General features: G+C 40.5%; 1 pseudogene; it reads left to right on the top strand.

Annotated features, from left to right (window-relative positions):
- The first annotated feature begins 14,029 nt into the window (after nt 1-14,029).
- Nucleotides 14,030-14,720, top strand: LOC145390996 (uncharacterized; annotated as a pseudogene).
- Nucleotides 14,721-14,920: the final 200 nt, after the last annotated feature.

The following is a 14,920-nucleotide window of genomic DNA, read 5'->3' as shown; positions in this document are numbered from 1 at the left end:
ACACCTCTCTATCTTCTGTCATTTGCAGCAGTTGTCTAGCCGTGTATTCTCCCCCCGCTGTTCTTGCTATTCCATCCATATACTTCTCTCTTTGCCTGCCTCTTGCTCAACTACCTGGGACTCTTTCCTTTAAACTCAGATTCTCTATCTTTCTTCTTCCCATGACATGTCCTAAAAATCTCATCTGTCTCCGTGTTACGTGTGCTAATAATTCTGTTCTGATATCCATTCTCCTTAGCACTTCTTCACTTGATATCTTCTCTGTCCAAGAAATTTTCAAAAGCATTCGCCAGCACCACATTTCCAAAGCTTCCAACATTATCTTCATCATTTTACTAATAGTCCAAGCTTCGCATTCAAATAACAACACAGACCAGACATAAGTTTTAATTGATGTTCACTGTATGAATTTTCCAAATAACAATGTCCCATTTCACTCGGCAGAAGCATATTCTTCCCTCCACGTAATAGTCCCTTTAACAACTCTTACTTTTTCCCCTCCTGGCAGATGCAAGTCACCCCACCTCGGCTTTCCCTTTCCCTCAATCTCCCATTGACTCAGGCTAATACATCCATGGTACCACATAAATGTCTCAGTTACCTTCACTGCTCCCTCGAAATTACAATACGCCATGCCAGCAGAGAATTTTCAAAGTCGTACCAGGAAGATTATTAACAGCAGCGTTTAATTTCAGTGGTTAGTGATACATAAATCGGAAATTTGATAGTAAAAGAAATATCATATGTTACTTTTCTCCACAATTCCAGGCCTAAATTTGTATCAATAAAATGGTAGAAAAGTACCTATACTGTAGATACAAGTCATCGTCTGTTTAGCAGAAATGTATTCTTACAAACAATTCATAAGAGGAAAATGTTGGAAGGATATTCTGTATATTACATTTCTTGCAACATTCTATAGCATTTATATCATACTCCCTGTGCAGCAGTCATTTGAAGAAATATAGCTGTTATCATAATGTCTTTCTAAAAAAAAAAAAAAAAAAAAAAAATGGAATTTACATCGTAATATTTTTATCAGTTTTAATATCAATCTTGCGAAGCAAGATTATATTATTCTCAGCACCTCGCCCTACATGGTTGCGCGAGATTCAGCCTGTGTGTGTGTGTGTGTGTGTGTGTGTGTGTGAGAGAGAGAGAGAGAGAGAGAGAGAGAGAGAGAGTTAACTCCTAAGCTACTTCAATAACTTCCTAGGTGAATTCATCGTGTTACTGGGAAGGTCTTGCACTATGTACAATTTTTCAGCCATTGTTTTTAAGGGGGTCAGCCTCCCCTTGCCAAATGTAAATTCTCAGAAATAGTAAAGGGAAAGTAGATATGGCTCTGATATCATGCTACAAACTGTATACAATACAGGAACTTTATCCGTTATGCGATATTTGGGGAGCGTGACCCCCCTCCAATGATTTTTCGGGGAGTCAGCCCAAACTAACAAAAAACAGGGGAAAGATTTGAATTAAACTCTCCAGGTGGGTTCGGCTGGTTACTCTGAATGTCTTCCTCTATATGCAGTTTTCCAACCATGATTTTTTTTTTTTTGGTGGGGGGGGGACAACCTCCCTCTCCAAATTATAAATTCTCACGAACTGTGAAAGGAGGGCAGATATGGATATGGTATCTTAGTACATGTAGCACAATGGACTCTCATCCGTAATGCAAAATCTGGGTAGATTGATCCTCCCTCCAGTGACTCCTTGAGGGATCAGTCCTTGCCCAATAATTATAAAAATATCTGAAATAGGGATAAGACCTGAATGAATCCTCCCGGTGAAATAATCTGGTTACTCAAAAGATCTTCCACGATATACAAATTTCAAACAAAGATTTTTAGGGGGGTCAGGTCCCCTTATCAAATTTAGACTTCTCATAAATAGAGAAAAAAGGGCATATATGCTTTTGATATCTTAGTATTTGTTATACAGTGAACTCTCATCCGTAATGCAATTACTGGGGAGTTTGATCACCTCCATTAATTCTTGGGGGTTTACCCTTCCCCCCTCCAAAAATGTAATACAATAATAAACTGGGGTCAGGGGGAGTACATGGATTTCAACAAATTCGGTATACATTTCACAGGATTTGGTATGCAGTTTCCATGTTTTCTCTGAATGCACAGGAAGAAACTGAACATCTAATTTATTATTATTATTATTATTATTATTATTATTATTGTTTATTATTATTATTATTATTATTATTATTATTATTATTATTATTACTGCTGTTCTGGTTGTTGTCGATGTTTAGTCAGGAAGAAATATCTGTCTCACTCGTGTTTCTCTACATCACTCATATATTATTATTACCATTAATGTTACTGTTTGCTGTCGTTGTCGTTGTTGATGATAATGCTGTTTTGTTTTCGAATTATTATTATTATTATTATTATTATTATTATTATTATTATTGTTATTATTATCATCATCATCATTCTGTCTCTATACCTAGGCCGCTTCCCACAAAGGGGGGTAGCCGAGACAGGACAACATACTCCTAATTTACCTATCCACACACACACACACACACACACACACACACACACACACACACACACACACACACACACACACACACACACACACACACACACACACACACACACACACACACACACACACACACACACACACATATCTACTCGTATCTTAGCCCCAAGGTGAGAAGGGACAGATCCTCACCCCACCACACCGCACGAGGGTCAGCTGCACAGAGCAATCAGCGACATCAGCAAAAGGGTCAGCTACAGGGTCCGATAGCAGAGCTGGTTTACCTCTGCCACATTGTAATGGACCTATCCCCTTACCCGCACCTGACCTGATCAGCTGATCAGACCCAATGCGGGAGAATATCCCCTTAGGGCCGTGTCACCATTCATTCATTCACAGTTTCTGTCCAATCATTCCTATCACTTGCAGCCAATCTTACTTGTTCTACAGACATCCATCTCTCATCTAACGCATTCTTCACACCGTCCATTCATCCTGTTCGTGGTCTTCCTCTCAGTCTTACACCTCCATTCTCTCATACGGCCAAACCATCGCAACAGTCTCTGTTCAATTGGTTAGCCATCTGCATGATTCCAGTTCAGCTTCACACTTCATCACTTCTCAGTCACTCCACACATAGTCCTCTGACACCTCATCTCCATTACAAACAAACTTCCTGTCTGCCACACCCATATTCCATGCTTCAGTCCCATATACCGCAGTCGGTACCACAACACCTTCATACAGCATTCTCTTTACATCCATTCCTAGCGAACGACATCCGAACATTCTTTTTAAATTCCTCCAAGCACCTTTCCTACTTCATTCATTCTAAACTTCACCTCTACATCTATTCTTCCATTCACAATAACATATGACCCTAAAACTCTCTACCTCCTCAAGTAACTCACCATTCAAAATTACATTCATCCTCCTACCATCTACCAACCCCATACACTTCATCATTTTACTCTTAATCTCATTTACTTTCAACTTCCTCCTTTCATACACCCTTCCAAACTCCTCAACCAACTGCCTCAGTCTCTCCTCTGAATCAGCCACGAGTGCAGTATCATCCACAAACAGTACCTGATTCACATTCCACTCTCTACCATCAGCATTTACCAGACTCAAACCTCCACCTAACATAATAATAATAATAATAATAATAATAATAATAATAATAATAATAATGATAAACATTATTATTATTATTATTATTATTATTATTACTACTACTACTACTACTATTACTACTACTACTATTACTACTACTACTATTATTATCATCATCATCCGGACCTCTTTTCCCACCCTAGGGCAGGGTGAGGAGTAGCAATGTCCAGACTGCCCAAATTTGCCCAGTCCAATGGGCCACGCTTCCATTCACTCATCATTCAAGCCCCCGAAATCCTGGCTCTATCGGATACGCCAAAAACATTTACCAAGTTCTGTAGCTTCACATAAACGTATCTGATTGTGACAGTCCAGACACTGTCACGTTAATAAGGGGTGTCAAATCCCAGATCATGCACTTCTCCTCACAACATTCGTCCAGCCAGCTCGATCTCTTGTCAGTTTCCTAGCCTCACCGACGTCCAAACCTCTCTTCCTCACACATTCATCCGCCATATCTCTCCACCTTCTGTTTGACCTGCCTCGCCTCCTCCCTCCTTCAAATTCTATCAGATATACCTTTTTCACCATTCTATTATTATCCATTCTCTCCACATGACCATGCCATCTCAGGACACTCTCTCCGATTCTGGTTTCCACCGACTTCCTCACCCCACATCTTTCACGAATAACATTGCTTCGTATCCTATCCATCCTCTGTACTCCACATACATTCCTCAGCAGTCCAATCTCTACTGCTCTTACTCCTAACTATTCATTATCATGCCACACCATAGTCTCACTTCCATATGTTAAAGTTGGCACTAACACTCCCTCAGGTAAGCCATGTGCAGCTGCAACACTCAAGCCTCTGTTTCTTATTAAGGCCTTCATTGCACCAGCTACTTTTCTTCCTTGTGTCATTCTACTTTCAACTTCTTTTGCACATTTTCCTATTGTCTATCACTGCACCCAGGTATTTGAACTCTCTCACCAATTCCAGTCTCTCTCCATTCACTGTAACATCACACTGGGAGTCACCTTCTCTCTCAATAACCATCACTTTAATCATTGCTTCATTTACTCTCAAGGCTCGATGCTCACAGACATCAGCAAAACTCTGCGCTAGCCTACAAAGTTTTTGTCCGGTACTTGCAAGCAGTACTGCATCATCAGTATACAACAAATTTGAGATATTCCATCCATCACCATTCATTACCAACGCCATCCCTTTCTCCATTACTCATGTTTTTACTTTTCTCATCACCTCATCCATATATATATATATATATATATAAAACAAACATGAGGACATCACACAACTTTGTCGCACGCCCACGCCGATCGTGAACCATTCACTTAGATGCCTATTAACCCTTTCAAGAGTTCCTTCAACGCTTACACATGCATCGCTACCATCCTAAAAACTCTTGACAGCACCTAGCAGCTTACCATCTACACCATACATGCCCAAAACTTTCCACAATCCTTCTCTTTCCACTTTGTTGCATGCTTTTTCCAGATGCATAAATGCTATAAACACCTTATGGTCCTTCTCACAAGCTTCTCTGCTATCGATCTCTGCAAATATTTGATCCACACGTCCTCTGCCACTCCCAAAGCCACCCTCTTCATCACTCTTTAGGACTTTTGATATCTCTTTCACTTTCTCTATAATAATTCATCCACATACCTTCCGTACCACACTCAATAAACTTATGCCACGATAATTCTTGCACTCACTTGCTCAAATTTATTTTTGTACAGGGTAAAATCACAGCCTTTTTCCACTCTGCAGGCACAGTTTCATTCATCCATGCCTTCTTTTATATCTCCAACAAGCACTTCATTCCACTGTCTCCACTACACTTAAGCATCTCTGCATACACCTCATCAACACCGGGTGCTTTCCCATTTTTCACCCGCTTCACAGCACTCTTCACCTGTGCGAATGTCATGTCTCCTGGCACTGCATTCCTTCTCCACACACCCCCAAAACCAATCATATTTGCAGCTGCTCTGCTCTCTCTATTCCCATTCATCAGGCTTTCAAAATATTCTTTCCATCTGGTTCTTACTTCATCCTCATTAGTTAATAATCTACCACCTAGATCCTTCACACCGTCCCATTTCTTTCTGCTTTCACTTCTACATTTCCGCACCTCATTCCAGAATAATTTCCTATTTTCAGAGTAGTTCACATTCATTTCTCTTCCTAGAACATCATTTACCTCCCACTTTCTCCTCTTGACTAGTCTCTTTGTGTGCTTCTTGCTCTCAGTACATTCAGTTTTTATTTCAACTGAACCCCTATCCTGTATCCACTTTAGCCACTCCTTCCTCTTATCCTCCACTGCTCTCTTAATCTCCTCATCCCACCATGCCGAACCTTTATTCTTTGTTGTTACTCTTGCCACACCACACACTGCTTTAGCGTTCCTAACTAAGCCGTCACTAAATTCATTCCACAGGGTGTCCAGATCCATTTAATTCCAGTTCACTGATTTTAACCATCCTCTACTTTGGTCCTGTAATCATCTGCCATTTCTTTGGCCCTCAGCTTCTCAACTTTCACTCTTACTCCCTGGCTGCTCCTCTCTTTCCTGATCCATCTCACTCCTCTCAGCTTGATCTTACATACCACAATCATATGGTCTGACAGACCTCCACATCGCCCTTTCACGGCCCTCGTATCAGCAGCCATTCCCATCATCGATCTCTCTGTGAGCATGTAATCAATTAGGCTTCTTTTAACACGATCCTCGTTCCTTCTATACCATGTATATTTATGCGCATCTTTGTGTTTGAAATACGAGTTACAAAGGCACAACCTCTCCTGACACATATCCTTTGGTTACTTCCCATTATCATTTTCTCCATGTACTCCGTAACAACCCATTATGTCATCCTCAGGACTAGTGCCTACTCTTCCATTCATATCCCCCATTACAATAAAGCTTGTAACTCTTTGGCACTTTTCCCACTACTTCATCCAGCTCATCCCACTATCTGTCTTTTTCTTTTTCACTCCTTTCCTCACACGGTGCATATGCTACAATCACTGCCACTTTAACTTTCTCAAACTTGAACTTGACATACATACACCTCGAGTTGACACATTAGTAGTTTCTCATTCTACTCTGCCACACCTCATTCATCAACAAAGCAACTCCTTCCTTGCATCTTCCTCTCCCATTCATTCCTGATCTTACACATTTCACACCCTCCCACTCCTCCACTTTGCACTCTTTCATCTTCGTTTCACACAATGCCATCACGGCACATATTATTATTATGTGGCACGTTTAAGTACGTTTAAGTACTTGGGTAGTGTGATGAGTAAGGATGGAGGTTTGGAGGGTGAAGTGCTTGAAAAGGTACAGCAGGGAAGAAAGGTTGCTGGTTCTTTGAAAGCAGTGATAAGAAACAGGGAAGTGAGCATGGAAGTGAAAAAGTTACTGCATGACAGTATTGTGATACCAACTCTAACGTACGGAAGTAAAGCTTGGACGTTGTTGGAAGGACACAAGTCAAGAGTGAGAGCAGTGGAAATGAGTTATTTAAGAGGAGCCTGTGGAATCATATGGAGAGACAGGCTGACGAATGAGGGTATAAAGGAGCGTTGTGGTGTGGATGTGGATGTGATAGGAGGCGTTATGAGGAACACACTGAGGTGGTTTGGCCATGTGGAGAGGATGGAGGGTGAAAGACTGACGAAGAAAGTGTATGTGAGTCAGGTGGAGGGGGGAAGAGGGAGGGGGAGGCCGAGGATGAGAAGGAGGGATGTGGTGTAGAGGTATATGAGAAAGGGGGGTGTGAGTTCGGAGCAGGGCAGTGAAATGGCGGGGGACAGGGCGACTTGGAGGCGATTTGTTTGTGGCCACCCCAAACGGAATTGAGGCGTCTGGCAATAGATAGATAGATAGATAATCCACAACAGTAGTTGTATGTCTCCTTCAAAGAAGTACAAAGGAAAGTAAACAGCAAGAGACCTAGTGGTCCTTTCGAGGCTGGTTAGTATAAAGAGGACTATCATTATGAGATCTAATTCTACAAGTTGAAAGTAATGATAGTAAAGCAAGAAGGCTCCCCCTCTCCCAACCCAACAAATCCTCCAGTCGAAGCTGGGAGAAAAACGGTGAGAAGGACCACCATGCAGCATGGAAAAACTGGCATGGTAATTTCATATGTAAGACTGAAAAGTGGTATCTATATTCTGTCCTATAATATCTATAACACTACGAGTGTCAACAAACTACAGGTATCACTAATTACATTGTATTTCTCTACTATAGTTTCGTCACGATCTGAAATAGAGAAAAACAGCTTATATTCTTAATCATTCATGAAGGTGTTTGGCCGGGGATTTGAAGCGAGATACTTATCCAAACGATCATTGAATGTCACCACTGTACTGCAATCAGCGACTTCTCTGGGCAGTTTGTTCCAAATGTTAACAACCCTGTTAAAGAAAAAAAAAAAATGCTTGTTTTCATTAGACTGGAAATACTTTCCAATAATCTTATACCTATTACCTCTAGTATAATGCGAATGATCAATGGTAAAGTTCTTGTCAACATCCATATTATCAATTCCTTAATAATCTTTAATACTTGAGTCACATCCCATTGTAGTCTGCGCTTTGATACGTTGAATAACTATAGCTGATTTAATTGCTCCTCATATGATTTGTTCCTCAGTCTGGGTATCATTTTTTTATTTGTTGCTGCACTCTCCCTACTTTCTCTATATCTTTCCTGAAATACGGTGACCAGAACTGCACACAGTAGTCTTGATGTGGACGCGTTAAGGAACTTATTTTTTTTATTTCCTTTGTTTTTCCTTCTTCCATTCATTATCGAAAAAAAAAAATGTACAGGGTAACAACTATATTTTCAGATCTTAACTCAAATGATCTACCTATGAACCCAAGTAATTAGTTAATTTCTTTAATGCTTCTGTACACTGTTTACTTGGCTTCAGATCATCTTTTACAATTATTCCTAGATCCTTTTCATGGTTTACATTCATGAATTGTGAATAATTTAATATATAACTTTTTTTTCATTTTTACTCCTAATATCAAGAACTATGCATTTATCGATATTAAAATCTCTCACAAATTCACGCGATTGTGTATTTATACAAAGTCGTGACATTGTACCTTGGTGGGAAACCACGAATTTTAATGGGGAACCCACTGTGTATCACTCAGTTTAACCGTCCCTGTATGCACTTTGATCGGGATAGTTTTTTCAGAACATTTGTCGCTGCTTCAAGAGAGACTGTTCTTATGCATGACATTAGTGCTATACTGAGTGATTTTATTGCGCGTGTATATCGTTCGCCCTGCCTCCGTTGACCATGCCCACTTCTGGTGAACATGGCCCATCTCTCATTCCCATACCTGGCTTGGTTATATCAGTTGGCGTCGAGCAACCACGGGAGTAGGGTCGTCGTGCCAGTACTGAGAGCAGGCCCTTCTTCATAGTGCCTACACTACCCTACAGTCTCTAGAGTTCAGCGATTCCCCGTGTCTCCCCACCGAGTTTGGTGATCGGTTGTCATGACTAACCAGCGACCAGCACCTGCTGTAGCAGAGATGCCCAGCTCTTCACAGCTAGCTTCGTTTTCTCCATTGACCAGTATTTCCGTTCAGTTTCCTAGGCTTTAAGATTAGCTTTAAGAATGAGTGGGTCAGTGTATTTCCCAAATTTGATATATGAATTCACGATTCCCTAGTCCCCCTGGGACAGTGAATCCTCCTCTTGAATTCATTTTTGAGATTCATGTAATGTAAATTTATTTTATTGTAATCAATAAATTTACAGTTCTTTTCTTTGACCTTATTTGAATGTATTAATGGTGTTTAATTTCTCCATATTGAGCTTACTTTAGTTTGCTACTCCCAGTTAGCACAAACTTCGTATATTAATCACGACTGGTAGTTAAGCCAGTTCTTTCATATTAATTTTTAAATCCGTTGTGCCAGCCAAGAGTTTGCACCAGCAAGAACCTATGTCTTTAATATTATTATTAATGATTGGTAGGGTGTAAGGACACTGTCTCAGAGGCCAAAATAGTACTAACAATACAACATTCGTGAGTGATTAGTCTCCGCTGTGTACTGTTGAGAAAGTTTATAAAATTCTCGTCTTTAGAGAATCGGCGAAGTAAGCCACATAAAGTAAAATTTACTACTTGATTTCACCTTGTGTTTACTGATTATATACATATATAGCATTTTATTTTAAATTCTACTCCCCCCGTGACAAAATCCATTTCCCATTTTTCCGCCCATTTAAGCAATTTATCAATATCCCTTTGAATCAATGTTTTTTGTTCTGGGATATCTGCTCTATTACCAATTCTCGTATCACCAGGAAATTTTGATATTCTTCAAAATACGCCTTCATCACTGTCTGTTTAAATCAAGGACAATATAATAATGACTCAAAACTGAGGCCTGCAGTATTCCACCTATAACGTTTTTCCAGTCTGATTCCATGTCATTGATTACAACTCTTTGGTTACGATCCATAAGCCATCTTCCTATCCATCTTAGCACACTGCGACCGATACCAGTTTCTCAACAAGTCGAATATGTGGAAGTTTATCAAATCCTTTTTTGAAATCAACTTATATGACATCGACTGATTTGGCGCTGTCGAACATGTTGTAGATAATATCATTGAGAAAATCAAGTAAATCAGGAAGACATGAGCACTTACTTCGGAAACCGTGCTAAGAGTCCATGATGAGATTGTTCTGTTCTAAATGCATGACCAGTTTATCTCTAAGTATGGTTTCCAGCATCTTGCAAACAACTGATGTCAAGCTTATTGGTCAGTAACTGCTGGGTTAAGATCTGTCTCTCTTGCTGAATATCGGAATTGCATTTGCTAATTTCCAACCGCATGGTACACCGCTGTTTCTGAGAAAGAGATATTGAATATATGTGCTATGGGTTTCACTGTATCATCTTTTGCCTCCTTTAGGACTATTGGAGATTTTCTATTAGGCTCTGGTGTTTTATCTTTAGTATATCAGCACAAGGTGTACATATTTCTCACTGGTAATAACTTGCTTGAGTGTGTTGTCTTCATCTACGTGTGCAGAGGACTCTCTACTGTAAATACAGATGTAAAGAAAGTATTAAGAATTTTAGCAATCTCAGCTGTATCATTTGTATGCTCACCATCTGCTGATACTAGTGGTCCTATTGTTGGTGTTAATATTTTCTTATTTCTGATTTAACTGAAGAATTCTTTGGGATTTGATTTACTGATGCTTACGGTATGCATTTCAATGTTTTTCTTACTTTGCTTTATTAACTTCTTAGCATTTCAACATAAGACATGCTAAAAATATTTATCCTCTTCGTTATTAGTGGCTTTCCATTTCTTACGCTTGGTGGTTTAGTGGGTAATTAAGGCACCAATCAGATTGAGCCGGTCCAGGTTTGTATCCAAGGGGTTGTTGGGTTTATTGGTTACGTAATGCCACTCAGGGATGAGTGAGGGTGGTCACTCTCATCATAAATGTTAGGATCAACTTGCCTAGCCCCGGACTCCTACTCTCCTCTTGGGGCAACACAGGTTTAGATGATGGATGATGGTATTTCTGATAAGCAACTTTCTTCGCTGAAAGACTTCTCTTAATATAACTTTTCCACCATTTTGGCTTATTACATTACACTGGTCTTCTATTATGCATCGGTACACATTCCTTAACCACCTTATTAAGGAGTAGTAGGGGTATCCGGCGTTGCCTGCGCCAAAAAAGGCAAACACTAATCCTATTTGTTCTAGTTCAGTCTTTCTTTCTACTCCAGAAAGACCCTGTACTTCATGCTTTTATTAAGGGGTTATAAGAGGTCCAGGAACTTTCTATTTCAGCTTTCGCAGACTAACACACAGTATTTGTGCGCACTTGTTTGTTATTACCGGTGACCTCAAGTGACCTCCAACTGGTGACCTCAGATTACCTCGAAGGTCAACTTCACATAGGCTATTTCCGAACTGGAGGCCATGTGAGTCTCCATGCCAAAAAGTGGGCTCTGGTTCCAGTCGTTTGAGCGTATTGTACTGGTGACTTCAAATGACCTCCGAGCAGTGGCCTCAGTGACCTCGGAGAACAACCTCACACAGCCTATATCCGAACTGCAGGTTATGTGAGTCTCCATGCTAAAAATTGGGCTACAGGAATACCCGGCGTTGCCCGGGCCAAAACAGGCGAACACACTGACGGTGGCCTCAGATATCCAAGATCTCAATTTCGACCCCACTAAAACCATCCTTGGGTCACCCTGATTCAGAATATATATGGATCTGCGGGTACCTGGCCCTTGGTTTGGGTGTGACTGAAGGACAAACAATCAACACGGCTCTTTTATATATACAGATTTCTGTGAGCTCTGTCCGTGCTGTGTGTATATTGTACTTTCAATAATCGGTTCCCATTCATTGCTACGGGATGTTAGGTTTAACTTATCAAAGTAGGCTTTCTTGTTGCATGGGACTGTCTTGTAGCTACAGTTTTGGTCAGTGTCACAGAAACTGAGTTTGAATGTGACTGTGTGATGATCATTAGTACTAAATTCTTCTCCTACTTGAACATTATGAACTAAGTTTTCTGTCGTCGCCAGTATAAGATCTAGGATATGTTCTCCTTGCGTAGGTTGCTCTACAAACTGATATAATGAGCTTTCAAGTAAGTCGCAGGCAAAAGAAGAATCGGGCAATGATTGAAACGAGATTGAAATCTTCCATCTCTGCTCTCTCGTTAGCTCCAATATTTTGTATTGTATCTCCTGTTCTCACCCATATCAACGACTCTTTTCCTTTGACGGTCTTCGGTCTACTGTTGAGGTTCCCCGAGCTCTTATTGCAAGTCCTTTTGGATTTGGTTCACTTCCATTTAACTTACAAAGTCACAGAGACACGAGATGCTGGTGATGAGCGCATGTTCGTGGATATCTTTTGGGGGCATGCAATCTTTCCATGTGATCCCAGAATTTTGGTGAGAACACGAATGTAGAAATATTTTGAGTAGGGAAATATATAAGACAACATGCCTGTCTGGTATGCAGGTTCCAGGCCCTGCTGCCATACAGAAGTGTGCTTGCTACACAGGCCTGATAACCCATCATCTTTGTGTTGATAATTCACACCATGTTCTGGAAGACTTTCTTGTAAAGGTGTACTGTCACAGTGTCCGCTTTATCATTGCATCTGTTGAGACCTGCATCTAATGACAGGCTGCTGGTGACAGTGGAGATGGTGTAAGTAAACTCCTCCATATTTTCAATGATGTTTTCGCCATTATAAACGCCCAGGACACTGCTGTCATTCTGAATCGTGCTTCTGGTTAGCTGAAGGCTGATGATATCACCCTCCATGCAGGCATGTGCAAAGCTGGTGGTGGGTGTGCGGAGAGCTTCTGAGGAAGGTGCATATATCACCAATTAATCATGTGTAAAATTCTGGTGTCATGCAAGACTGCGTGCTTGTTTATATGAAAATAGGACAAGTTATGCCAATAACAAGTTTACTTCTGTGATGAGAACATCAAGAGAAAGGCACAGCCATGCCAGACAAAACCCTGAGTGTCGAAGTTAGACAGAGATTTCTGCAACACAGCAAAATAGCATTTCACATGAATAACAGGCTCTAAGCCATTGCCAAAAAATTTCAGGACGCTAGGTTATACCCCAAAATAAAGAATTACAACCAAATAAACAGCGATTGAAATATATGTGACTGACAAACAAATTCATGCAAATTTTAGAAAATTCTTTTTTTTTTTCTTTTATTTATTGATGAGTTACCATGTGGGACGAGTGGTAATGTTGTTGCATCAATTATTCAATGTAAATGAAAAACCGATATTCTGTTTCTGTCGAGCGAGATGCTTGAATGCCGGAGAGAAGCCAAAAACAAAATGATCTGCATGTCACCTTGTTCTCCACCACCCTTTTGCGCTCCGACCAACTCACACCACTCTAATCCATATAGCCTACGTCTCCGCCTCATCCCTCCACCTCATCCTCCATCACTCTCCCCCCACCTCCTCCCTCACCAGCTCCCTCATATGCTATCCTAGTCAGCCACTCACTCGCTTTCCCTTATCTAAGTTCGAACAAGCCATCTCAAGTAGTACGTCTGAAACTTTCTAATGGTTCTAGGGGCGACTGGGCGACAGGGCAACTGGGCAGCAGGATAAAGTAATAAAGAAAAAGAAATAATTTATTCCTTAAACATTAAAGTAAATTTTATGGTGCTACTTTGGCTTGTTATCTACGTGTCATGAATCTACTTCGGTATGCGATCTACACTTTATATTGCGATCTACGTGTCATGAATCTACTTTGGTATGCGATCTAGATGGTTAGAGAGTCTGAAACATGAGTGGAATGACTGTTCGAGTGTCGAAGCTCCGGTCCCGACTTAACAAGGTATTGTACATGTGGGAACAGCACACTTCATTCCGCCATTGACATCAGTCACGACAGCTTTGGTATATTATCTACAAGCTAGTTTGTTACCTAGATTTCAAAGATAGGCCAGTCCTTTACCTTTCTTAATTCCTCCTAACCTTCGTAAATCCTCATTTATATTTCAGTCATTGACACAGCCCTTAAGATGCTCGCAAAAGAATTCTACACCGAAATCAGCGACGAAACTAAGGCACTGGCATTTTTAAGAAGACATGGACTTTTTGATGAAGAACAAAGTGCTTCACCATGTCATTGATGTGGCGGAGAGATGAAGGACGCTCGGAAAAGAAGACGAAATGGCGAATTTATGCCCGTTCTTCGTTGCAGAAACCGTGGATGTCAAACTTTTAGTTCCGTTCGCAGAGGCAATGTATTCTTCCACTTCACAGATATAAATAACAAACTAAATTGCAAGCTCTCTCTTTGCCAAATTTTAGAATTGATCTTTTATTTTATACAAGACCTCTCTTATGATCTGGTTCAAAGTTTAACTGGTAGAGGTACCGAAGCAATTTGCGATTGGTTCAACATGTGCAGAGAAGTTTGTACAGCGATCGTTTCAGTCCAAAATCGTGGTCAAATGGTAGGTACGGTGTAGATACTTTTTCCTTGTAGATAACAAGCCAAAGTACGATGTAGATATTTTTTCCTTGTAGATAATAAGCCAAAGTAGCACCAATTTTATTATGAAACAGTATTTATTTAGTTATGCGGAACACCTTATTATACAGATGGAACAAAATTATACCCAACACAACAGAGCACAATCTGACCATTGTCCTTGAATTCCTGATATCG

This window comes from Coenobita brevimanus, chromosome 16 (assembly GCF_032717465.1).
Source record: "Coenobita brevimanus isolate Jiangsu-jjx chromosome 16, ASM3271746v2, whole genome shotgun sequence".
Classification (NCBI taxonomy): Eukaryota; Metazoa; Arthropoda; class Malacostraca; order Decapoda; family Coenobitidae; genus Coenobita; species Coenobita brevimanus.
The sequence above is the reverse complement of the archived record's forward strand: the minus strand, read 5'-3'. Positions and strand labels throughout refer to the sequence as shown.